At 37.6% G+C, this 19,329-nt stretch overlaps 1 non-coding gene across 1 annotated transcript; it reads right to left on the bottom strand.

Annotated features, from left to right (window-relative positions):
• Positions 1-1,511: 1,511 nt before the first annotated feature.
• LOC113662535 lies at positions 1,512-1,618 on the bottom strand. Its single transcript, XR_003445282.1, has one exon. It is a non-coding gene; the product is annotated as a U6 spliceosomal RNA (small nuclear RNA).
• Between the last annotated feature and the right edge of the window lie 17,711 nt (positions 1,619-19,329).

The raw sequence follows: 19,329 nt of genomic DNA on the forward strand, positions 1-19,329 counted from the left end.
TCTCCTTAATGACACCTCACCGTTATTCTTTCCCACAATCCTTTACACACCAGATCAGTCAAGACCAGTGGAAATCGCTTTTTCTCTCTGCAGGACTGTGGCCTCCTGGGAGTTTTAATAGGTGGCGTAGCTGTACGCTACGCTCCAACACTCCAACCAGGCACCAGGTACCCAGGCTGTACCATGAAATTAAGGAAAAAACATTCACGCCGGTGGATTAGCTTTTAAAAAGCAGCCTAATGTAGCATGAAATGCTGCAGCCATGCTCCGCCGATTAGATGCACGTGCATATGACCTATTTTCACTCTGTTTTGTCTCTTGCTACTTTTATCCTTCCCCCCACCCCTTCTCAATCCCCATCCCTGCACATATCAACATCTGGATAGTGAGAACATTTAGCTGGTAATTGGTTTGGGCTTTTATTATTCTGATGGCAACAGAGAAGACATGTAGGGTGAGGGGTAGGGTGGTGTTGAAAGAAACAAGCTGAGACTGGTACTATATGTGAAAAAGAGAAAGTTGGAGAGAAATACGTTAATATATCTACATCAAAACTCAAAACCTTTATAGTTCAAAACCTATCCTTATGCAAGAACAAATAGGTCTATATAAGTCTAAATATTATATTCTCCCTATATAAGCTACCCCCTGGTGCAATTATTCTTAAACATGGTATTAGCTTCCACTGTTATGCTGATGACTATATGGTTCAACTAAATCAGATGTGAGTACCAGCTTAATAAGATTGGAAATTGTGTGAAGGACATTAGACAGTGGATGCTTACTAACCTCCTGCTAAACTCTGACTAGACAGAAGTGCTTTTACTAGGAACATAGGCATCGAGGTGTAATCTTTGTGAGAGCAACACTGGATGGTCTTTCTATTACATCATGTGCATCAGTAAAAGACCTTAGTGTGATTACTGATACCGGTCTCTCATTTGAATCTCACATAAATAATATCACAAGGGTAGCCTTCTTTTATCTCAGAAACATTGCTAACATAATAAATGTAAAGTCATTGCATGATGCAGAAACACTAGTTCATGCATTTGATCCAACTCTAGGTTGGATTATTGTAATACTTTTCTGTCTGGATGTTATAGTAGAAGCATAAACAAGCTCCAGTCCAGAATGCAGCAGCTAGAGTCCTACACAGAACCAGAAGATATGAACATATCAACTCTATCTTATTCTCTTTGCATTGGCTCCCAGTCACGTTTTGCATTCATTCATCCAGGATACAAGCAGGATACACCCTGGACGGAGTGCCAACCCATCACAGGGCACACACACTCTCATTCACTCACACACTACGGACAATTTTCCAGAGATGCCAATCAACCTACCATGCATGTTTTTGGACCGGGGGAGGAAACCGGAGTACCCGGAGGAAACCCCCGAGGCACAGGGAGAACATGCAAACTCCCGACACAAGGCGGAGGCGGGAATCAAACCCCCAACCATGCAGGTGTGAGGCGAACGTGCAAACAACTAAGCCACCGTGCCCCAAAATATGGTAATGCTTCACGATTTTGCATGTCATCCTTGCACAGGGGCCATGCTAATCTTCTCTGTATCGTTCCAGTTTTAGTATATGTGCTGCCGTAGCAAGCACTCAAGTTTTGCATTGATTATAAAATACTATTGCTAACAAAAGGCTACAGCAGGGGGAAGAGTTTTTTCTTACAGAGCCCCGTAGTTATGGAACAGCCTTCCAATTATTCTTCAGGACTCAGACACAGTCTCAATGTTTATGTCCAGGCTAAAAACACATTTGTTTATTCAAGCTTTTTATGAATAGCTTTTCTTAGGTAAAGGAGCAGAACATACAGTGTTTGGTGAACTGGGATGTCTGAATGCTATCAGCTTACCACCCTTGCAAGCCACTCAGGTTTGCAATCCGTGGAGTGGTGGGACGCTTTATATCATAGGAAGCCCTCATGTCTGTGTCACCTTCTGGCTCTAGCCTTTTAGTTATGCTGTCATAGCTAGTCTTGCCCCAGTTTGCACATAATTTACATTGTCCATCACCTGATTACATCCATACCTAACAATTTTCTTCTCTCTCTCTCTCTCTCTCTCTCTCTCTCTCTCTCTCTCTCTCTCTCTCTCTCTCTCTCTCTCTCTCTCTCTCTCTTCCAAGTTCCTAGTCTGATCATCTCTATTTATGGAGCTACTTTGTCAATCCTGATGTTCTACCCCTTCTGAGCCTGGTTCCTTTCAAGGTTTCTTCCCCATATCATCTCAGGGAGTTTTTCCTTGCCACTGTCACCCCCAGCTTGCTGATTAGGGATAGGGAAAGATATATAGTATTTTAAACATTAATTGTATGTATTCATTTATTTATTTTCATTCTTATTTTTTCTTTTATATATAGAGTGCAGCTGCAAGGCCTAAAGCCAGACTAAACCAGAGCCAATCAGTTGTGGCCTAACTCTTCCAGTGGTAGAAATCTAAAGCTAAAATCTGATTTGCTTTTGGTGGACTAATGGTGGATGTCTCTGCCTCCCTGTGTCTCACTAGAATCAACAGACTGACTGCATCAAAGCCCAATTCCCAGATCACAGCACAAGTTGTTACACTAGTGGAGAATGTGGGCATGGGACCAAGACCAAGCACCACAGGTCACAGTGGAGCAGCTGCCGCAGCAGCTCCTGGGGAGCTGCATGCAACAACACACTGTCACCCAATAGCTAGCCTGGAGTCTTTAGATGGCTGCAAAGGAGCTCCTGGATCTGAAAACGGCAGGTGTTCCTTCACACTTTCGAGTGAACTGCAAACCAGGAAGACTGGTTTAGCACAGAATGGGCAAACCTCCTTGCCCCACTGCTCACAGGATAAGCACATCTCGCCTATTCTCCAATGCTTAACCTTCTCTCCCAATTCAAAGAGCTGTTTCAAATCCTCTGTCGCTGGCTCGAGGCTGACCGCTTGCCTTAAGGAAATTCTCGAAAGAGTGGGCATAGATTGTTTTATCCAGGTGCACCCCAACAGGAAGCGGAAGGCGGTAGGGCTCAAGAGTGCCACCAACACTAGTGAGTTGCTACATACCGTGGAATGTGCGGTGGCCATCCCCGAGAATTCCGCACTGCCCCACACAACACACCAGCCTGACATACAAATGCATTGGGAGAGGAGGGAACTCGATCACTGCCCAACCTTGGACCCTGTGAAGGAGCCTATACTGCTGAACTACTGCCTGCAACATCCCAGTAAAAACCCAGACACCCAAAAATATCATATAAACCTACTAAAAAATAATATATGGGGCATCTACCACCTTCCAGCACCTGGTGTTTTAATACACTCGCTCCACCTGGTTGGACCACCTGTTCCACCTGGGGAGGTCCTGGGGTCCCTCCGGAAAACAAGACTAATGGGTAACCCTTGCAAATGCCACTTGGGGCTGACCGAAGCACAGTACCTGGGGTACTGCATCGGAAGAGGCCTTCTTGAACTTCAGGAAAAGCAAGTGGAAGTGGTAAAAGAGTACCCCCTTCTATCAACCAAAAAACAGGTACATGCTTTCCTGTGAGCCATTGAGGAACTCCAATACAATCTCGCTGGATGCCACTTCACTTTAGTCAGCTACATGGCCCACTACTTGACACACGCCAAGGACTCTAATGCTCGGTAAACTCGATGATTTTTCTCTTTGCAAGACTTCTCATTTCAGGTCAAGCACAGAGCCAGGTCCCAACATGGAAGTGCAGACAGACTTTCCCATGGCTACACTCTCTGGGCACATTGGCTGCTAGTTGGTGGTGCTGAGCTAATGGGTGGACCTGTGACGGTGGCTCAAACTCTGCCGCGCTCAAGCAGCATAAAACCATACTTCAACCTGTGAATCCCGTGGTCCTGAAGAAACAGCTGCAATTCACCATGGATAGTGCCAATGAGTGAGTGAGAGTGATTTTTGCATTTAATAAAAGAACATTTTCCTCCTGCCTCCTTACTGTGCCATGGTATTTGTATCCCACCTTGCAGCACGAGTTGCTACAGTATGTATGGGATCCACATTTGTAGGCCGCAGTGTGTCTTTGGAAACAATTCATGGTCAGTGATCTGACACTTAGAATTACTCTGTAATAAAACCCAACTAATTACCCTAACTCTTATGAGAATTAAAATACCCTCAACCTTATAATCACACTAACTTATAAAATCAAATTACATTGCCCTAACTCTTCCCACTAACATCTAACATCACCCTTTCTTGTTCTTGGTAGGACTTTATACTAGTTAATGATTATAAAGTATATATAGTACACTAGGGTTTCTACTACTATTGTAATACATCCCAACAGGCCTCTTTCAGAAGAAAAATACGTATTTATATACTAATTGTAGACATTTGTTGACAGAAATTATGCTGATCTATTAGTTGCACAGGGCCTCTTAGTTGTATAATTTCACTGTACTATGTACATTTGAAGGACATTATTTACATTTACATTAAAAATGAGGATGGGTTCCTTTCTAAGCCTGGTTCCTCTCAAGGTTTCATCCTCATATCATCTCAGTGAGATTTTCCTTGCCATCGTTTACTCTGGACTTCTCATTAGGATAAATGTTATGGATAAATATTACTAATAATTGAATTGTAAACTTGATTTTTTATTATACGTTTCTAGATTTCTATAAAGCGTTCTTGGCATAGTCCATCCATGAGAGGAATTGTGCTCAGTTCTCCTGGTTTTGGAACAGACATTGATCTCCTGACTCACCTTGAGTGTTGTTGATGCCCAGTTGCTCAATTCAGCAACACCAGACCTCTGTGTAAACAGTCCCCCTGTAATTCACATTATCTTCTGGGATTCTGGGTTCCTAGGTTTTGGGGTTAAGTTTATTATGTTGTCTGAAAAGCTGTGTGGAAGCAGGGAAAAGGTACCAGGCAGAGAAAAAACAGCCAATCAATACCATGGTAAATGTATTAAACTGAGAAAGGCGGAGGATGAGTGGCAAAATTATGGCTTTGTGGGACTATGGTCATTGAGCTGTGTGGAGCGGCCAAAGTTAGCCTTCTAACATTTTACAAGATACCTTGACCTGTGCATATTCTGTACTCAGAAGGATGACACAAACTTGTTGATGTCAATTCAAGTCAAAAGCTTTTATTGTCATTTTGACTATATACAGCTGAAGCAGTACACAGTGAAAAGAAACAATGTTATTTCAGGTGTTACAAAAGGACACAGAGCTACATAAGACATCACATGACTAAGATCTATAAATTAAAAATTATCCTGTCATAACAAGACAGAAACATAAAACAAAATTGAGCTAGTATAACACATCATGGACAATATCAGGCCATCAGCACTGATCCATTGCATTTGTCTCCAAATGCGGATGGCAGAAACATTTTCCCCACTGGGAAATGTCTGAGGTTCTCACTTCTGGCGCATTGTCAGTTTCACTCCTTGGAAAAGGGGCATAAGTAGCATGACAGCAAGTTAACCAGCACACACTGTTCTTGCGAGGAGATCTAAGGGTTGTTAATCTGCATCCACAGAAAATCCAGTACTACTGGAAACTTGGTGGTGTTGGTAATAATAAGTTATTAAGGAATATTCTACTGGTACGTACTTTTGGTATGGAGTTAAATAAGGTACTTTAAGTCAAAATTATTATGTAAACAATATGTAAACAAAGCAAAAATTTCAGTATGGTGATGGGATAACTTTCATGGTTGTCATTCAGGATTCATTGTGTTCAGCTGTGTTCAAACTTTTTAACTTGCCTTTACAATGCAGGTATAAAAAAATGGTGAAAACTTCCTTAGTGCTAATGTATTAAGTCAAGTCAAGTCAAGAAGCTTTTATTGTCATTTCAACCATATATAGCTGTTGCAGTACACAGTGAAATGAGACAACGTTTCTCCAGGATCAAGGTGCTACATAAAACAAAGACAGGGCTAAGGACATGTAAGTAGTCTTAGCCACATAAAGTGCAACTGTGCATTCTGGTGCAAACAGTGCAGGACAAGACAAACAAGACCATCTTTCTCAACTCATTTGAATTGTTTTCTTTAAATAGTGGACAATTATCTTTTAAAATATGATGCTTACTAATATGCCAAGATAATAAAGAATAACTATGTATTTAATATGGAATTAATGGAATTAATATGTACAGTACATCATTACTAAATAGGACATTTCTGTATAGTTTCCATCACCTTGTTTATTAGTGTTGTCATTCTCTGACAATTTATTATAAATAAATTCCTGCTTTTACACATTCATGTCCAGTCTAATTTCTTACGAAACACTTGTACAGCAATGTTGCTGGGAATAGAATGCCATGTCTGAAATCTTTTTCCATTATTAAGAATCAGATACATGGCTGTCTTTGTGGCTTTTTGTAGTTTGCTTCAGGGCAGTGTTATACTCTGGGGTTTGCCCTTTATGTAGTTTGCTAACCTCAATAATAATAATCCAATATTGCAAATATGAAGACTCAGTGTAGTAAGACAGGAATATTAGCCTATATTATTTCCCATATGTATGAATAAATGTCTGGGAATGTGTTTGCCTGCTAGGTTATGCTGAGATTTGGATGGATTTACTACTCACAATGTGTTATTAGCCACACTGTGACACTTCAGAGGTCAAGGGATAGTGGCATGATGAAGAACATCATTAAATATATTATTATTATGAATGTGTATACTGTAGCTGGACAGAACCTGAATCCTTCACACTGGTTTCACAGTACATAGTGTAGGTGTTTTATATATGTTTTCTACATTTCATAATTTAAAATTTCTAGATCTCGAGAGATTGAAGTCAAAATGGTGTCCTTGAATTCTGGAAAAATACAGAAGAAATATACATTAATGAAGAAATTATATCAATAATTAAAATATCCAAGAGTTTTAAATATATCCCATTCTATTATGACCCAATCTACACTTATTAAAACATACACACAAATGCATTAATTTCTTTGTAGATTTTTTTATTCTTTGTACCTGTCACCCTGTTAAATAGACTTACTGGCCCTATAATTCTGCATTAATTGTGACTCAAGTTTAAGCCAAGAGGTTTGCATCAATCAAAGTCTCTGCATGGCCCCAGTTTTCTCTGGTAAGGTGACAGGGCTTCTGCAGACACCAGCCTAATAGCTATTACATGCTAATGATGCTAAAGACCATAGATAGTCTCTAACGTTTCTCTCCGCAGGCTGTCTTATTGTTCCCCAAATGCCATTTTGTTCTCCTTTATAAACATGCAATACTAATGATGTTCTTTGCCAGAAACCAGTATGTAAAAGTGCAGTGATGAATGGGAAGATTTGGGCAGCATGGCAAAACAGTAATGGTCGGAGTGACAGAGGGGAAGACAAGCAAATCTGGGGACTCTCAAATGATATCTAAGACAAATAATTATGATAAACATGTTATTTTGCTCCACCAGCGACTGCACATTACCTAATGATGTTCAATGGCAGTAGTAAGTGATAAAGACAACAAATACATTACTGCTATGCATCGCAAATGGGAGTCCCCAAGGAAAGCCATCTGAATTTCAAATTTTGTTGCCATGCTCATTTTTCATAACAGAAAATGCATGTGGAGCAGCGCATTTCAAACAACTGTGTACTTAATGTGTAATGTTTAATGTACTCAATGCAGACCATTTACGTATATATGTATTTAGTATTTATTCTTATAAAATGTTTTCTACTTACTGTTGTCATGCTATATATATATATATATATATATATATATATATATATATATATATATATATATATATATATAAGTCTAATCCACTCTAAAACTCCAGCTAAAGTAGGAAGTGCTAAGCAAATCCAAAATGAAATGATACCGAAATGCGCAATTTGGTTTGGATTTAAAAGTAAGGGCCTCTATTCAGAGCACAACAGTGGAGCTTTCATTCTGCAGTGAATTAGTCATTAAAGTAAAACATTGGTGCACTCTGATCCTCTTTGAGAAAGAAAGGCTGGCAGAGAAGCGAGTAAAGGCATGACAATGTTGAGTCTTTGGAGACAAAAGCCATGGCCAACATTAGGACTGGACTGCCATTGTGCAGTGGAAAATGGGTAAAAATCCTGGCAGGTGGATATGACATTTTATCCGAATGAGAGAGATGGAGGAGTGTTAGACTCTGTAGATATTTAGAAGGGAACAGGATCTGTAATAAGAGGGATCCTGAGCTCATACAGCACCTCTTTGTTGCAACACATCCACCAAACTGTCAGCACTGTTCATTTAAGCAGGTCAAGAGAAACTCCCAAAGGTATTCAGTGCTCACAAAGAGAGAAAACACATATAAAAACTGAATTTTGACAATGATAAATAAAATAAATAGTAAAGTTATATAAAAAGAAATTGTATTCTATTCTAAAAAATTTTTATTTTATTTTATTCTTTAAATAAGAAATGGACTGTTGATTTTTTGCTCTTTTTCAAACAAGTAGCATGTAAACATATTGGTCAAACACAGGAATTTTATGATGTCTTAAATTCCAAAGTAAGGTCTTGGTGACCAGGAGCCTATATTTAAAAATATATTTAAAAAAATTCTTACACAGTACAACATGTAGTGAAATGCTTTATATATACAAATAGCATTTTAATGACATCAAACTTGGTTTAAAAGCATGTTTTTAAAAGTTAAAAAGGAGAAACTATTCAAGTTCAAAACTTAACAAAGGTTTTCTATTTTCCTCTGCAACAGAATATAGTATTAGTATACACTGCCTCCTCAAATCAGGTCTGGAGACAATCATAGCAAAACATTTCTTTTGATCCTTTTGCTAGTAGTCTGTTGTTTTGTTGAAAACAGCAGAAATGACTATGGTCTGTTAAGCCAAGGCATATGGACAGATAGAACCCAGAGGGGGCTTGAGCCCTTGCCCTTTTACCCTCAGTCTGTATAAGTGCCCTCTTGGCTGCCATGTATTATAATTACAATTTATATGGTCTTCAGGTGGCTCCTGGAGCAAGGATGTAGCCTGGAGTGCACCTGAGACCAGGGATTCAAACCTGGCAGTAGCACTGAACCAGATCCACTTCAGTGAGGCAATCGGCAATTGGCTAAGCCTCATCTGGGAATTAAGTGGACTTGGTAAATTTAAGTTCCAAGTGCTTTATTGCTATTGAGCACGTCTTGTGATAAAGTGCAGTAAAGTTATATTCAGCTTAGCAGGTGGGAAGTGATGCATAGTAGAATTCATTTTACAGCTTTCATTAGGTAAACTTGAAAAACTCATGTTTTCCTTTGTCAGCAGCTTAATTATTAAATCACTAAACAGGTTTCATGATAATGTGAATGAGCTAAGTTTGCAAAATTGTTATTAGTCTGTCCTATGATTATGACATGGCAGTGTTTTTTAGTTGCATTTAAAACTTAACACCCACAATTTATTACAGGCAAAGCAATATGCATATAAAAGCTAGTTTTGCCCCTTTAAATGTAATTGTAGCTGAGTACATTACTGAACTCTTTAATGTAGGGGTTTTTGAATCTTTTTTCATGGAATTCTAGAGTAAAGATTATTTTTTCCAGCATAATCTATATATTCAAATATTAGGCTAATTATTTAAATATGTAAAATAATACTCCATTTACATTTTAGGCAAAATCTTTTTATTTCCTGAAATGTTAAATTCTAACAGACACTGCTGACATGACTGTGTTAACAAACAAAGAAATCAACTTATATTTTTTTATAATTGTAAATACAAGGCTAACTTGTAAAGTACAAACCATTTCTCTGGGAGCAATAGTTGCTCTGCTTGTTATTACTGAACACTATATAAACAAAAATATTATATACTATATATAAAAATAAAATATACAGTGATTGGACTGTTTCTTTTTGTTTTTAGAGGACACTCGAATGTAATACGTTGCACTGTTTTGTGATAGGCAAGTTATATATTTAGTCATTAGCCTGTGGTTATATTGTTTGTTTTGCAATAGACCTATTTGAACATTGATCTAGTTATCCTACATATACCAGTTGCTGTCTGCCTGAAGCAATCTGGGATAAAGTGTCCCACTTAAGGAATCATGGTAGTAGTGGAACTTGTTCAGCTGGGACTAAACTGGTCCTAATTTGATGACCACTGCACCACCTCAACCTCTATGGACTTTGCCAGAAGGAAAGAGGTGATATGTGCAGTACAGCTGTTTTTTTTTCTGTAGGTCAGTTAGCTGGCTTTGCTTTATTGTAAATCACAGGTGCTATTTGCACCACAGATGATGCAAAGGCTCTGTAATTTCTTTTGGTAGATAGATTAGCTTGTTGTTGTTGCCAGCCAGTATAATCTTACATAGGACACATACATAAATCTACCGCATGTAATCTGTCATACTGAGGTTTGTCCCTATTATAAACAAAAACTAATTAGGTTACCTAATGAAGGAATTATCACTTAATGTCCTAATACTTTTTTATACCTGCACAAAGTATAAACTTTTACTTGCTTCCAGATGGGCCATAAAACCTTTAGTAGTTACTGTATTTACCAGTTCAGGCTAACCTTTCCATAAGTAAGCGTGCATGGCCTATTAGTATTTTCTGTTTTCTAGAGGCAAATGTCTGTCTGATCTGGTTTATCTCATATCATTATGTCAAGTTGTTTAAACTTATTAATGTATGATAGTGAGGGAACCTCCAAGTAACGTGACATGACTCTCATCTGTGACTTATGACTTTTTGGTTACTTATGTGTGCTTCTTTAAGCTTTCATGGAGAGAGAGAGAGATTTAAATTGAACAAGGCAAAAGCTGCAAGCTAATAATGGCCCATTATCATTTTTCATTTTCATTCATTTATTTATTTTTTTTTAATTGAAAGTGGGCTAAAAAATGCAGTGAAAAGTAAACATAAACCATTACTTCCTAAGATACCTTTGTACAAATACATACTGGGTTCTACAGTATTGCTAAAACCTGGGACAAGAAGGACTCAGTCACCACCATGAAAGGCTCACATTCAAGGCAAAATCATAATGTCCCTCCACTAAGCCCAACTTCAAGCTCTCATTGACCTGGAAACACAAACATCTAAACTTTCACTTTGGAGCAGGGTGAGAGCTAATGGCCGTTTCAAAAGTTGCTGCAGGCCACCACTTCTCCATCTGTGCGCCAATATATTTTACTGGGCACTCACCAAGTTGGTGATGATCCACTGATGATCTGGGGGTTTTCACTGAACATTTTAAGTTGGATTGCTGCAGATCACTGAGGTTTGGCACCCCTACTCCTACATGCAGGTAAAGGACTGGCAGAGGAGTGGGATGCAAAACAGATGATTGAGCTGGTGGCATGGCGCAGTGCATCACTCGTAACCTGACAGAAACAGTAAGACGGCCAATAACATGATCCATGACCATGAAATGAAAATTAAATAAATCAACATGATCTTTGCTGAAATTCTACTTGCCTTTCGAGTCTTCCCCTGTATACATACACACTGTGATCTACCAAAGGTTAACCTTTTATGATTATTTTTCTGTAAATATACTGTTAGTTGAATGAAACAGATTAACCATCAAAACTCTTTAAACTGTGTGTCTCAGGTCAATTCCATGAAAACTTTTTTTGGTGCTTATACAACACACACACACACACACACACACACACACACACACACACACACATATATATATATATATATATATATATAGACATTCTTCTCAATGTAATTAGCTCTATTCTAATTTGATTAAAAAAAAATCTAAGTTTATGGAGTGAACATTTATTCTAGATCTACTGTGGTTTGATGCCTTGTTTTTTTCCTCTAGAACCATTCCCCAAGGTAAGGCAAACATATTACATTTTATATTCTTGCTCTGTTGCCCCTTGAATTGTCCTTGATGCTGAAAGTGTGTCATAACAGTACCAAGGGGACACCCATTTAATCTGTCATTCAGGAGGAACACAGATTCTAAAACAGTCAACTGCTATCAACAAAACATTCTGCCTGGCATCTCCTCTAATGTTTCCTCACTCAGTTTCATTGTCTGTGAGAACAATGGCAGGCCATGCATTGCCACATGATGATGTGAGACAAAACATTATTACAAACAATATTTTTTATTCTTGTCTATCTGATACTGGCTTTGCAAATCATCAGTTTATTTTAACATTTTATTTATAGTATTAATATACAATGCCTCCTTAAATCTGGTCTGGAGATTTTAGGTTATAGTTCTACAGTAACTTCCTCAGGTACATGCAGACAAACCTTATATATAAAAACATCATTAATATTGTAAAGTTTTCTTGGACATTTATTTGAGAATTTTAGAAATAGTCTTCAGTATCAGTACTTTGGATTAGTCAGAGGTAAGGCTGAAACTTTAGGTAAGCTCGAGAGGGAAAACTCATAGCTGTTTTAAAAGTTAATATTAACTGACTTGTATGCAACTACTGTATATAAATGGGTAATTTGGTGTGTTGTACTTCAGCATGGTTTTGGCTTCATACAACCCTGTAATTGCTGATTATTTCCTGAGCTCCACTGCATTTTTACATGTTATATACAGTATTTCTTTTCAATAACCAAACACGCCAATGATGTCTGCAAAGTTATAAAAATGGCAGTTGAACATATACCTGAAAATAAAGAATAAAATTTCATGTGCCATGAATTGAATTGGGACAAAACACAATCTCCTCCAAAACTATTGGATCAGCAAGGACTTTTTTAGACTATATGCATTGGATTTCTTGGTATTTATTTGGACTTGATTATTTACTTATGCCATTACACAAGAAGTGGGCATAGCCAATACAGCAATTTGGAATTTGAAAAGAAAGAAACCAATGGTGCACTATGCAGCAGACACTGAAGGTAAAGAGCAACATCTAATTAAAAATTTTCACTGAAAAGTGAAAAGACCAAAATGTGGAGGAAGAAAGGACCTTAATGTAAGCAAGGGATATGCAGTTATTTAGTTGAGTTATTTACTTTGACATATCTGTTACTATATTTTTGCTTGCCTAAAAATTGTTTTCTCTGATACAACAGGTATTATGTTGTATGTTGTTTAAAACAAAATTAATAAAAAAAATCCTACACTTGAATACAAGAAAACTACAAGGAAAAAAAGGTGCAAAATACAAGAAAAATACTGTATAATCTCATTATCCTTGTATACAGAATGTCCATATGTATTCCTAATTGTAATGTACAATGTTATGTTTATTTGTTAGCTCTTTCTCCATAAATGCCTCCTACAGCAGCTCACAATTTAAGCCACGGTCCAAGAGTCTACTTTGGTAGTGACCAATCTTTAACTGCATGCATTACATAGCTGTATACCTCTTACCCATGGTGCCCATGACCCCTTCCATGTCTTTCCCTTCTTGTTCTCCTGCAGGTCTTCTCTCATCCCTTCACTAATTATCCTGCCATCTGTCCCACTCCCTTCTTCACAACCCTCATTTCTCCTCTCAGTAGGACTGTTATGAGTGTTTTGTTTTAGTTTTTCTTGTGTGTGTGTGTGTGTGTGTGTGTGTGTGTGTGTGTGTGTGTGTGTGTGTGTGTGTGTGTGTGTGTGTGTGTGTGTGTGTGTGTGTGTGTGTGTGTGTGAGAGAGAGAGAGAGAGTGAGAGAGAGAGAGAGAGAGAGAGAGAGAGAGAGAGAGAGAAAGACAGAGTGAACAAAATTAAATTAATTAAGTGTTTCTCTTTCTCATTCTGTTTGATCTAGTTCATAATAGTTCATTTCTGATCTGCTTAGAAGAATTATTTCATGGTAAATGTTGACTTACAAATTTTAACAACAAAACACCTACTTCCATGAACTAATACAGCCATATTAATTGTTTCATACAGGAGGTGTATTTCCTGTCATAGTGTATGAGACACACTCAGTTACTTATTTTATTTATACATTTACAGAAAATGTAATATTACAGTTATTGCCAGATTTTTTTTTTTTCACAATTCCAAGCCCAACTAAAGACCACACAAAAGACCTGAAACTATCTCAAATTATTTAACATCACACATTTTTTATTAATTTTCCAACATTTTGTAGAGGATTTACTGATACCAGCTCCCAGTACTTGCAGTATTGTATTATATAATACAGCTAATTATTGCATTTTTACAGATTTACATAATCAAATTTAAAACAAAATATAATTCACTTCAATTTATATGTCAACTGCATACTGATAGAGCACATAGCTGAGCAGTTAAGCGCACACAAACAAACCATTAAACATATTACTCAAAGCCTTAACCACTGAGCCAATAACTACTTCAAATGGTTTGCACTGGCTCATGCAAACTGATGATGTCTATCATCCGATGAACTTACACTCACTAGGAATCTAGTGGCTGTTACACTTTAAAACCACTGTTCTTCACTCTTTGTGAAAAACAATGCTATAATTTTCCTACACCAGTCAAAAAAAATAGACAGGCTACAAAAAAAATTATTATTGTATTATTATAATATTAATTATAATAAAAAAATTATAAAACATTATAAAACATTCAACTAAAAATTATATAGCATTTATACATTTAAAAGTAGGTCTTTTTAGGATGCCACAGTCTAACTCTATAAATATACCATAGTGTTACACCATAGAGAATGATATTTATGTGATTGGTTTCTACAACATTGCTCCAGACTATAAGAATGTTTAGAAGATTACTTTAAATTGTGATAAGTTTGAACTTTAGCCACACGTTAGATACTGTTATAGTTTCTGTTGTTGGAGCCTAACACAAACATTCTCCAAGGGATTTATACAATTAGAATGTAGAACTATAGTTATTTAGTGGTAGCATTGTAGTGTTTTATGAATCGTATAAGAGTGTGATTAAAGAGTTGCATTGTCATGGGCCTCATGTAAGGGAATCTCTGCACAGAAATCACTGTAAAGGCAGCACCAAGGACAGCGACCTCAGCACCAGACACAACACTGGAAAAAGTACACATGCTCCAAGAAAACAGATTGAATAATCTATTGAATGATCTATGAAGGTGAATGATTGTCATAAACCCAGTGGCAGGAATTGGGTGCCTTTACAGAGTGGAATCAGACCCAAATGTAGGGATAACATGAAAAAAGGGGTTTATTAAGAAAACTAACAAAACCTACAAACACAAGGAAAAGAATAGGGGAGACAACAGGCACAATGAAACTACAGGCTTCAGAAAACAACAGGCACAATGAAAACAGGTGTATATATATATATATATATATATGGAGGACAGTCACAAGACACAAGGAACAGATGTGCAGAGGTGTGAATGGATTAAAGTTTGAATTTAATCTTTAAACCTTAAAATTAAAGGCTGGGCAAACACGCGTTTGTCAAGACACATGGTACGAGACAAATACAAAGCCTGCCAGAACCTCTCCCTGGTGTTCAGGCAGGGAACAGTCCAAACCATCCATGACACCCACCCTGTACAGAGAAAGTGGGATAATACTTGCCACCATTGAAGATGAACACAATGGATAAGGGATTACATATGTAATATTATATGCAATATTATATGCAATATAATTATATACAATTATATGTACACATACACACACAAATACACACACACACACACACACACACACACAAATACACACACACACACACACACACACACACACACACACACACACACACACACACACACACACACACACACACACACACACACACACATTGGCTAAAGGCAGATACCTTGTCCACTCAGTTTAAGGGTCCAAGGTAAAATAGATTATGTACAGTAGTATTAAGTAGATAAGTAAATATCATTTCATCCCTTTGATTGGTGTTCATTTAGTAAGGTCTACCACAGTATGTGAGGCCTCCAATTATTCAGGTCTGTATTGGCCGCTAGGCTGGTGATTATCTGTAGTGATATGCTACACTAGGTGAATTACACAGTTACGAGAGATGACAGTGGCTCCTGGGTGGCTGGTGACCTCCTTCATGTGAATAGAGTTTTCTAGTTTGACCAAATTTGTAATGGTTTCCATGAAATCTTTGTGCAATAAAAGTAAACATCCCAGCTCTGTTCAATACATCTGAGCAATGATCTGTAAAAAAATTACGCAGAAAACTATTTGCTTGTTCTTCAAAGTCTTTAGTGTTTTAAATAGAAAATTTGGTTGTTGTTTTATTTTGTTGCATATAATTATGTAATAATGTTAATTGGGTTACTAGCTTTTCATTTTGAACTACAGTAATGTCTTAGTTGCACTTCTGTATAATAATGTTATAAATTTTGGTTGACCCACTTCTTATGACCTGGATTATACACTGTACTCAGCTACTGTTTGTAGTTGTTGTTTATTAAAACAGGGTATGACAAATGTTATGTGAGTTTAGTGGTTTGTTGAACAAAACAGACTTGAATTCAATTCTCCAAATCTCCTCAAGGCCAACTTTTAGCATGTATTCTTACAAACAAATTTAAAGTGTAATATTGATAAATGTATATATTCAACCTGTTCAGGATAATGTTTTTGAGTTTCATTACACCAAGTACACACCATAGATAATGTAGGTGCAGAAGCAATTTAAAAACATGTATTTTTAAGATTTTTTTTTATTTTTTTGTTCCTAATTTTGGACATAATTTTTAATTATGCATGATTATGGCTGTAATGGCACTGAATGTCAATAGTCAAATTTTATTTCATTTTAAAATTTATTTTGTCATGTCTAATATTAAAACACTATTGTGAACTACATTTAGAAGATATACTAACCTGTATTGTCCTGCATCCTTCTCCACTGAAAATCTCACAGCATACAGATTTTTTCCCCCTGAGAATCTAGTTCATTGAGGTGCCTATACACAGATATGGTACAGTGTTATATAATGACTAGCCAAGCAGATTGAAAATTCCAAAGCTTGTGGCCAGAATGGTATGCAAAAGATGTCAGATTTTTTCTGCCCCATGGATGGAGCATCTGATGTTCAGAATAGGTGAGGCTTTGCCAGGGGTAGGGGTAGCTGGGCAAAAAAAATCTACCTTTCTGTAAAAAATGGTACCTATTTAATGTCAACATTTACATTTTGATTCCATTTTCACAAAAAATTGTTATGAGCTATATTCAATCATCCACAATCCCCAGCCCAACCATTGTGTCTAACATGAGCTAACAACTGAATGAGCATATGCAGTGTTTAATAAATTACAAATGAGATAAATGAGTCCTTTTTGTTAGTGAAGGCAGGCCCAGAGACTGGAATTTGGAGGAACCAGCTTAGATTTAGCCTGTAGCTGGACACACACTTTTTTGAGAGGCTCTACAAATCTGCTGTTTGCCTCTCTTCATAAATATCAGTAAAGAGATTTGCATCACACAGTGTCTTCTCGGCAGTGTCAATGCCCTTAGGATCTGTGGGTGGAGAATTGTTAGGACAGATTTGTATCTAGTCTTTTCTTCCACAGCTATGAGATTATGATTCATTCTTGTTATTCTCTATAGATAAGCCAGCGGAAGTCTGACAGACATGAAGTGTCCTACTCAGTCTCCTAAAGGCATTGGAACACCGGTCATGTCCACCAGTGGGACAAAGCTGAGACACATATTTGAGACTCAACATATGTTAGTCGACCTCTGCAAGGGCCGCCATGCCTTGCAGGGTGAGCGTCACTATCATATTATGACACTGAAAATAAAAGAGTCAGGCTTGTGCCCCAAGATGGTCTTGCACAGGCCAGAAATTATATCAAGGATGCAGACATATTCAGCTGGTGACAGTTAGACCAGGGACTTCGGAAACAATATGTCTGAGTTTCAACTTTAGATTGAATAGCCTGTGTGTAATTACAGGGGTTTGTCTAGAACAAATATTTCCTTTGTCCTCTGCTATAAACCAGTTGTCATTTTCAGTTTGCAAATAAATGAAAAGAAAAGTATGAAAAACATAGAAATAGAACAGGAAGAGCAAGGATGATGAGGGGTTGGCTGATAGGATAGGAAGAGGCCTGCAGCAATGTAGGGACTAGATGTAGCTACAGATTGTCACTGCTCCCTATTTTCAGTGTTCATATTCATATTAAAGTGCAGAAAAGAGCAGACAGAGTCCTATAATGCAGTTACATGGTTGTTACAGCAAGGCAAAGACACCATGCCAAAAAGATGAGAATATAAAGATGTGTTTACAAAAGAAGACTTTGGTGCAACTTTAATTTGCTTTCATTTTGTTATCATCCTCAAGAGTATTATTACAGATTCACATAATTCTTTGATTCAGATCTGAGACTGCAATACATAATATGCTCAAATGATTATTTGGGTTTTTTGTTGTTGTTGTTGTTGTTGTTATTTCTAGCCTATAGCATATACAATAGCTAGTACACTTGTAGTGTTTTTTCCCTTTGATCCGAGAGCATTAGTTAATTAGGTTCATTAGTCTCTTCAGCCCTTTGTAATAGTAATCTGGCAAAGGACGTCCAACTTTACTGATGAGTTTTAAAAAGATATAGAGACATAGAAGGGGTGATGACTAGGAAAAGAAAATGGAAAGTAAACAATTATGGAAGATTAAGGTCTAATCATGGTGAATGAGGTGGTCAGATCATTTTGGAAAGAAAAAGAGACAGTAGCTAAAAGTAAACTATGTGTCTGTGTGTCCTAGGCCCACATACATTACATAGGCCCAAGGACTATGTAAATGTATCTGTTCATATTAGGTTTGTGTGTATGTGTGTTGTATATGTATGAGTTAGTCTGTATGTGCATTGATAAGTCTGTGTGTGTGCTGGGTGTTGGATGATGTGTGAAAAGCGTTCTCTGCTGCGGCTGAGGCAGGTCAGGGTCAATCTTTGCTTGCCAAATAGGAGGTGAGATCTGATTGGCCATGACAGACGTTTGACAAGTAATTGTTCTAATCATGTTGGGAAAAGGGGATAAGGGGGTTGGGTGGAGTACAGAGACTTCACTGATCCTAACTCCCTTTGTATGTGACATTTCCTTCTCTTCATCTACTGTGTTGCTCTTCTTCTGCCTCCATCTTCCATGCAGATCTGCAGCTTCATTAGAGCAGTCAGCATTACAAATGTGGGTTCGGATCTGAATGCAGCCCAAGCACCATGCACAGTTGGTGGAAGAAATCAGTGCTGGATAACAAGACAGATGGACAGTTATGACTTGACCCTAGCAATGAAGAGATAGTGCATTGAAATGTGAATTGGTTACTGACCCCTTGTTTGGTTCCAGTCAGAATCAAAACAAGAAATGCCAGTGGTAACTAGTGCATACATACAGTACTGTAGTCTTTTCTCAGGTGTGTGTGTGTGTGTGTGTGTGTGTGTGTGTGTGTGTGTGTGTGTGTGTGTGTGTGTGTGTGTGTGTGTGTG

Source organism: Tachysurus fulvidraco, chromosome 25 (assembly GCF_022655615.1).
Source record: "Tachysurus fulvidraco isolate hzauxx_2018 chromosome 25, HZAU_PFXX_2.0, whole genome shotgun sequence".
Lineage (NCBI taxonomy): Eukaryota > Metazoa > Chordata > Actinopteri > Siluriformes > Bagridae > Tachysurus > Tachysurus fulvidraco.